General features: G+C 38.9%; 1 protein-coding gene across 1 annotated transcript in view; it reads right to left on the reverse strand.

Moving 5' to 3' along the window:
* The window catches only part of LOC306838962 (solute carrier family 45 member 4-like), a 41312-nt gene extending 37202 nt beyond the window's left edge, over nt 1-4110 (reverse strand). The window contains exons 1-2 of the mRNA XM_079367402.1: nt 3925-4110; nt 2561-2642 (exon numbers count right to left, since the gene is read on the reverse strand). The gene's annotated coding sequence lies outside the window, so the exon portion shown is untranslated. The remainder of the gene's footprint in view (nt 1-2560; nt 2643-3924) is intronic.
* Between the last annotated feature and the right edge of the window lie 4419 nt (nt 4111-8529).

The following is an 8529-nucleotide window of genomic DNA, read 5'->3' on the forward strand; positions in this document are numbered from 1 at the left end:
TGTTGCATCTCTGTGTATGCTAGTGTTCTATCGCGTGTGTGTGTTTGTGTGTGTGCGTGTGTGTGTGTGTGTGTGTGTGTGTGTGTCCTCTAACTCAAAGTCAGGGCAGAAAAACAGCCCAGCCATTTGATACTTTCTTTGATAAGAGTTGTGCAAGGTTTGAAAAATAACCAGCAGAGCGTGCAGTATTGTACACTGTCAAAACATACAAACACAACCATCTACAGAATCCAGGAAAAAAAAAAAAAACATTAAAATGAAATACCCGAACAGACCACTGACCCCTCATGTTTTCTGCTCAACTTGAATTATGCCACTACAACAAAAAGAATTATAGCTGCAACAAGTGTGCGTGTGTGCGTGTGGGTGTGTAAGATCTGGTAGAGATAAGGCGGGCTATTGATGGCAGCGATGTAAGTGAGACAACACACACACACACACACACACACACACACACACACACACACACACACACACACACACACACACACACACACACACACACACACACACACACACACACACACACACACACACACACACACACACACACACACACACACACACACACACACACACACACACACACACACACACACACACACACACACTCTCTTGTTCTATGATCAGAGGTGGGAAAATATAACTGCTCGCTCTTTTCTTTCCTAAGGAAGTGGGTTATCTTTACACAGAATCAGGATTCAGGATACAAAGAAATCTGTGTGTGTGTGTGTGTGTGTGTGTGTGTGTGTGTGACAGACAGACAGAAAATGGACTAGTGGCAGGCAGTGGGACTTTAAATTAAGTGGAATCTAAAGTGTGTTTTTAAACTAAGCAATAGCTGCATTGTGCTTCGAAAGGTTTAAGACTGATGGATTAAAAATGGCAAATCAAGAAGCCCGACTTCAGAACAGAAATTACGTTTACATTTGGTACAGACATTATTTGTGTGTTTTAAAGTAAACCTCCTTTTACATCAAATAAATCAGTGCAGAGTGTGTTTTTTTTTAAAATATAGTATATACAACATTTCTCTATCTAAATTACAGGATTAAAGTTAGTTGGGAGCATATATGGTTTCTACCACTATACAGTAGCTCGAAATATCTAAGAAGGCCTTAGATTGGCTGTTCAAATACTTTGTGGTAATGTCACAGCAGCTTTAACCACTTACATAGTCTATAGTTTCATGTCTTTGTGATAAGCTAAGGCAATCAACTGCTGGCTCTAATTGTCTTAGTTACAAACGATGGGTTTTACATTTTCTCATTTAATTCTGCGGATAAAAAAAAGAAAAAAAGAAAAGTTCTCCCAAAAATATACCCATTTCTTTAACAGTGCAGTTATTCAAATTTTGACAATGGGGTTTCCAGTTTACTTCAGCAGACTCATTTTTAGTTTAACTCCATGTTTACTTTGTGTCACTGAGAGAAATTGCTTAACTTTTGTTGGGGACTTCTGTAAAGATTTCATGGCTGCACAATAAGCGTCTAAAATGGCCTTAAAGCAAGACACCTTCTTGTCTGAACGAAGCTGTCTTTAGTGTGTGCGTTCACTGAGACTCTCAAGCTACTGCATGGCGTGTGAAAAACAATTAACCCCACAAACCGCTGGTAGTACCTAATCAGAAGTAACTAATCCCATTCATACACCACTGACAAAACAGCGGGAGCAACTTAGTGTTAAGTGCCTTGCCCAAAGACACATCAAACATGTTGATGCAACAGCTGAGTTCCAACGTTCAAGTGGAAAGATGACAACCCTACCACTGAGCTACAGCCGCCCTTGTGACTGACCATGTAGGCTTACCGTTTGTGTGTTTGCGCCCCAATTTAAAATCTAAAACTTGCAATTCAAAGTCCCTCTTCATGTTTTATTTCAGTTCCTAATCTAATTCAACCATCATTTTGAATACAGCTTGTGTGTGTGTGTTTCTTTCGATGGATGGATTAAGACGCTTTAGCCTGTTTAATAAACTGACTTTAAGCATCACACTACATGTTATTTATGAGAACATAATCCAGCTCTGAAAGTTTCCATATGTCAGTGTTGAAAACCTTTCTGTGAATGCATACATTAAAGGATGTATGATCAGTCTTGTGTGAGTGAGAATCCGTTCATGTGACTGTCTGCATGTGACCAGTCTTACTGTGTGGGTGTGTGTGTGTGTGTGTGTGTGTGTGTGTGTGTGTGGTGTCTGTGTGTGTGTATGTGTAGGGGGTAATAACACGATGCTGACTCAGCACCCGTTGATAGTCAGCAAACATTTCATCAAGAGGAAGTCGATTGCTTTCACTTCAGCTGAATCGGCTGGTCTCAACCATGTAAAGTGAAACCTCGGCTGCGTGATGGGGAAAATCAAGACGCAGACACAATTTTCGTTGGCTTTTTTTTTTTTTATGTAAAGACTGTGTTTGTGAATGCTTTTTTTTTTTTTTTTAACATTTGGAGCTTTACAATACTGACCAAAAAAACCCTGACAACAGAGACAGAAAACCTTTATGATGCACTAAATAAAGTAATGCTGCCTGGAGTTGGTGTGTGTGTATTTTAGACTCACCAAAAGGCCTTGAAAGCTTCATAAATGTCGTTGAGACGTCAGCGTTTAGTCCAGGCTGCAATCTTTAGCCCTGCAGTCGTACCTGAAACACACAAACAAAATAGACCCTGTTTACACACATTCAAACAAGCCCTTCAAATCAGCACTATGCACACAGACACATAGAATGTCGCACAACACCACATTAAAACAATCGCACACATGCATTGGAATAAATAAGCGAGTGCCAATAAACCAAAACATCGAAAACATGAGAAAAGCGCAGAACAACAAAAGCTACTGCAATTTCTCGTCTTTTGAACCAGTAAACGGACGGAGCAGAAGAAGTCCAAAGTAGATACTCTTTAACAACATTTGCCCCAGAATGATCGAAATGTGATTTGTATCTGAAATAGATCTGAAAATGAAAAAAAAGGCACATTTTGAGTGTCCTATGGACATAATTAGAGAATGTTTCTCGTCTTTTAAGATTGCAATGAAATTAGGTTTTGTTGATGTGTTTGGAAAGCAAAAGTCGGAGGAGCACTACACCACTGCATCTTATCAACATCAACATCATCCTTTCACGCCTTTTCTATTACTTCTGTCCTTAAGTTTGCAAAGCAAAACAGAAAGTGACATCTCTGCTTAAACAACAGCCTAACATGCATACATTGTAAAACTTACTAACATAAAATGCTAAGCTGAAAGCAAACATGTACACAAATACAATTGTTGGGTACCCTTGAATAAACTGCAGGCAGCTGACAACACACCCACAACAGGTGACATTTTCATAAATCAACAGCCAATTACAATGAACACAGGAAAGAATAGTTATTAAAGTACAGGATACTCTTCATTTAATTGACAAGCCCACAATCACAATTTGTCACGCTGCTTGTTTTGAACTCCCCACAGTCACAGGTGTGTTATTCACTCCTGCAGTCTCCTCCTTCCTGGTCTATAACAAACGTATAGTGCAAAAAAAATGAAGCCAACTCTACTAATGGACCCACTTAACTGCCGCCATTCTGCTTCCAAACATCATATACTTGATTCAAAAAAATAAATAAATAAAAAACAATTGAGACGTATTCGTCTTATTAAACACTACTGAAGAGTCAGACCAGCATCATCATGCATCCTGACCTATCGCAGGCTGTCACCTCCAGCCTCCCCTCTCTTTATGTGATTGAACCGGGCCTACAGAAACTACTGTGACTGCCCCCCCACCCCGCGCGCGCTCCTCTCTGCAGCAGCAACCTGAGATGCTGTGTGTGTGTACTGCGCCTGCCGGAGCCGAGTGTCAACGGAGGACAGAAAATGTTCGATACCCGTGTCCTCTGTCGTCGCCGGTGTGTAAGCTGGGACACCGAGCTCACCTCGCCGGGTCGTGTCAGCCGCCGGCTCCGTGTTTTTGTCCGCTGAAGGGATCGGACAGTTTCTCGGTTCTCTGCAGCAGATTTTGTTGCATAGGTCGTCCGCTGCTGCTACTGCTGCAACTGAAGCCAGGGCTTTAAATACGCCTTTAAAGGGATAGCGCTCGGAAGAAGATACGTAGCTCGAGCTTCCGCCGACGTCAGGGCAGATCTGCATAAAGGGGCGTGGTCTTGGCGGTGGTATACAAAGTGGAACAGAGACAGATTTTATTTAAAGGACTATGCAGCAAAAATAGCATTTGGTTGCAATTCCCTTTTTTAATGCTTCGTCTTAATTTAAGGTATTTTACATCACACTGATTATATAGCCTGAAGTACCAGCTAAATTATACCTTAATCTATCCTATCATTTATCTTCAATTAATACGTTTCTTTTTATATTATTTTTTTCACATGATATTTCAGCAATGCTTCATTAGTTGAGGACAGTTCAGATGATGAAAAATACTCCATTATAAGAAGACAACCTGCAGTGTGTGCAGGTGTATCCTTTTTATTATTTTATTACTTTCACCTATTTTTTAATCTCTCTCTTCAACTTCTGTTCTTTTCTGTCAGTTTTTTTAATCACTTTTGGTTGCATGTTTTTATGTATGAATAAAAGGTGCTATATAACTATAGTGTGTTATAGATGTAGAAACAGAGAGATAGTGTTTTTCATGGCATATTGACCTTAAAAGTAGTAAATATTTAAAGCATCTACATATTCCTTCCACTGTTATTTTTTCAACTACTGAATTTATGAAGAAAACTTCATGCGACTTGGTCCTACAGTATATGTAGAATACACATGGAGGACTGGAAAAGTCTTTACAAGCATTCTTTAAAACCAAAACATATTCAATTAAAAATCCTAATACCAGAGAAAACTGAAAATATTATTAATTCATTTTACAGGGTGCCACTGAGCCCTGTGGGACACCCTATAATTAAACAACAGAGGAGCTGGCATGGAAAAAGAGCCATTCAAACATGTATGACTTTGGTATTTTGATAGCAGTTTGTCTCAGACCAATTCTAGATGGTGATTGAGGATCGCGTGAGAACAGAGCAGTAAGCTATGTCAACCTGTAGTCTGGGAACACCACACCCTGACCTGAAATATATTAATGTGCCTTTAGGCACAGTTGTTAAACCGTACATAAATAGCTAATTGCTATTGACACCTCATATTTTCTTTATTTGTATTGGCAATGTCAGAAGCAAAACATACCCGTCTCTCTGTATTTTTGTGTTCCCGCAGTTGCTGGTTGTCCTTCCAATGCAGCTAACCATTACTGGTTCATCACAAAAACATAGGGATGAAGGTAATAAGGTAACTTAATTGATCCTTTTTTTGGTTTCCAATCCCACCACACCTCTCACTAAACATTGTCTATTTGAGTTTCTTTGAAGGCAACACAGGAGCTTCTTGAGTAATCCATGTTGACAGCTATAATTAGCTCATAAATCACCACATTGGTTTCGTAATGATAAAGAATATCTCCAACAACAACAAGAAAAATAGGGCTTGTGCAGTACAGTAGTGAGTGAGTGCATGCACCCCATGTTCTTAGGCTGTAGTCCTGCAGGTGGGCCATCATGGTTCAAATCTGACCTGTGGCTTCTTTACCTCATGTCATTCCACTCTTTCTCTCTCCCATTTTCTGTCTCTATCCACTGTCACCTCTCTAAAAGAAGGCATAAAATGCCCCAAACTAAACTTTAATACAACAACAAAAAGGCCATTAGAGCACATCAAAGCGGGGAAGGTTAAAAGCTTGAGGGCTCTGGATCTTCCTCTGCCTCGCTCGGTGTAGAAGCATCTAATGATTGCCAGCTTCAGCCTCTGAGGTTCCTCCATGTTAGAGGAGGAACTGAGCTGAAACACGCGGACACATGACATGACGTGTTTAAGAGTGCCAGTCAAAAAAAAATATGCCCATGCATGTAACGATATACAAATACCCTATTATAGTGCCCTGGAGGATGAGGTGTTGGTCTTCTACCTTTCTGTCATAACATGCAAGAACACAAAACTATAAAAATAAAATGGGCTGATGTCTGCTGCAGTAAATAGTTGTACATATAATATGTGAAAGTAACACCTCAGTTGGACAAAACAGTGACAAATGTAAACTTAATTAAATTAATTGATCTTTACTGATTTGTATATAGGACTTCATTTTTCTATTTAATTGAATAACTGAGTGAAACACGTGTAGTCATAGCCTTCTAACATTTTCAATTTCTTAGAAACATAGTGCTCATCTTCACTTTTACCATTAGTTTTTTTTAAATTCATAGTATTGTTATGCATGTCTGGCTCATTATGATTCTTTAAAGTTATGTTTGAACTTTTTATTGTGTGTCATTAAATCAGCATCACTGTTATCATGTATCTGATTTTCATTATTACCGATCAGTCGTGAATTTTGAGTCACTTCCTTTTGCATTATCCGGTAGTTTAAAAAAAAAATCTCCTTCTATTTGTTTATTTGTATTCATTTTCTGCGTATGTTTGCAGCAAGATCAGTGTGATGTAGACTGTGATTTAGAGAGCTAAGGTTTTAAGTGTGAAAAAATATATATTTTTAAATAAACTTTTCTCCTCCTCCTTATTTTAATTGTTCCTCAATGTGTCATTTATTTATTCAAGTGTGTTAAGTTCTCAGAGAGTTTAAAGACTGACATCCTCAGTTTAACAGATAAACTTGGAGCTGGGAGAAAAGACCAACCTCGGGACTTAGTAGGTCACAATGTCCTATTAGACCACTTTTACTGTTGATTTCTTTGTTATTGGGCAATAATGGGCCAAAATGAAAATGTGGAAACCTTATACTCCTGTGTCCTTTCGTTATGTGGTTTGTTTCCTATTATTTACTAAGAAAAAACAGACATAAACTTCAGGCTGCAGCAGCTGCTACACAGATTTTACCCTTTGAAGCATTAAACTGCAGAGTGTTGTGCTTTGGTTCAGATGACTACAGTTTGAAGTTTAAATGTTGCAGAGTGTTTTTCTTTGTCATGTTTAAAGCTGAAGCACAAAACCACTATTGTGTGTGTTTTCTCTTATATCTAGCCCATGCTTCCTGTAAGTCAAAGTTTGTGGATTAAAGGAAACTTATTTAAAGCTGCAGGAGACACAGAGAACAACTTATCTTCCACTGCAGCCGAGGCATGAGTTGGAGCTGCAAGGTGAGAGATTAACAAACGCTTAAGACTTTATGTAACCCAACAATGTACAGCATGCACACATTAAAAATACACTTACGCAAATACAACTGCAAATCAACACATGCACAGTACTTAATGAGAAGGAGGAGACTCTGTGTTGACAAATACGGATTAAATGGGAAAGTCAGAGGTCATTCATAAGGTAGCAGCCAGGACCACGTTAGTTGTTTTCTTCAAATACATCTGAGCAGAATGGACAGTTTGTTCTTGCTTTAGCTTGTATCCTATGTGTATGTCAGCCAACCTGCATCCCACACAGAGAAAAGGGAATAGAACAGCTTCTAAGTTTACTGTGAAACCTGTAGCAAAGTGTTGAGCTTAGAATAGGGAATTTACAAAACGGAAAAATATTTGATGTCATTTTTGTTTAATGTGCCCAAATATAGCTCTTATGAGGAGAATGTTGTTGTTTTTTTCCATTGGGGGGTTTAAAGGGAGCTTGTGGCCTAGTGGTTAGTTTGCATGCCCCATCCACAGAGGCTGTTGTCCTGAAAGCAGGCAGTGTGGCTATTTCTCTATAATTCTCCAAATGATTCATTAACAAAGCAGTCTGTCAGCTAAGACAATACAATATATGTTTAAATAGTCTCCATATTTATTCACTTGATCTCTGTTTTGTTGAAACTTGTCGATCAAGTCTCATCAGCAAACCTGATTCTGATGCAACTCCTCCTCTTGTGGTCAAACATCACCCTCTTCTGGGGACCTCCAGGAACTGCAAACTGTCAACGTAAAAGAAATTCCATTGCCTCCCATGTGTAATCGTAGAAGTCCGATGATTTACACATAGACTGAAAATATGAAGTATATACAGAATCATGAAACAGGAGACATGAGGGAACATGTGTATACCAATGTGTGTTATACACATGAGGTTTGCCTTGATGTTGAGAGTGGCGTGAGAGCTGTATCTCAGATGTGGGAAAGATGTAAATCTTGGGACACATCAGTGGTGTATATTTGAATCAGGGGGTGTTTTGGACTTTCAACACCAAAAGGGGGGACACAGATGATCCAAGCAAAAGTCAAATCAAGTTTATATAGCACATTTACAACAGCTTCAGCTGACCCAAGTCATTTACAGGCACACAGACTGATACTTACTTTGACTAAAAATAGTCAATTATCAAAATGGTAAGAAGCAACCATTCTTATAAATAAAGTAGGTCATGGACTTGGACCCATAGGATGAGAATTCATGGACCATGGTCCAGGGACGGCTTATATATTTTTAACAGTTTACACACCTGCTGTGTTCACTGTGGGTTTAATATCAGAAAATGTTGATTGCAGTCTTGGTGATTTTATAAAGTTTAATATAAATTCTTAAAC

This window comes from Symphodus melops (genome assembly GCF_947650265.1).
Source record: "Symphodus melops genome assembly, chromosome: 18".
NCBI lineage: Eukaryota > Metazoa > Chordata > Actinopteri > Labriformes > Labridae > Symphodus > Symphodus melops.